Below are 463 nucleotides of genomic sequence, written 5' to 3'. Positions count from 1 at the left end.
CAACTAAAAGTTTATTTTTTTATATTTTTCTTTTTTTTATTTTTCCTTCTCCCCCTATATATTATGCATTTTTTTTTCCTTCATATTCGTATTATGCATTTTTTTTCCGCCTTCTCCTTCATGTTATGTGTTATTTGTACAGAATCTATATATGTGTTGTTCTGTTATAAATTTTATGTTCTTTTGCAAAAATGTATGTTTTGGTTTTAAAAATTTTCTATATTTTTTCCATGAATTCCTTTGTTATTTTAAAGAAATTTTTGTGTCGTTTCAATATTTAAAAGAATGTTGGAAAAATTTTAACTTTTTGAAAATTTAGTTAGTTGGACGGTATATTTTGGAGACTTATTATAAAAATACTTATTCATCTAATGTATGTTAGATGAATAAGTATTTTCATTAATTCGATGGTTTATTTGTAGTATATAATATTTATATGAATATTTTATTTGTTAAACAAAAA

Source organism: Arachis ipaensis, chromosome B08 (genome assembly GCF_000816755.2).
Source record: "Arachis ipaensis cultivar K30076 chromosome B08, Araip1.1, whole genome shotgun sequence".
Taxonomy (NCBI): domain Eukaryota; kingdom Viridiplantae; phylum Streptophyta; class Magnoliopsida; order Fabales; family Fabaceae; genus Arachis; species Arachis ipaensis.
This window is presented reverse-complemented; position numbering follows the sequence as displayed.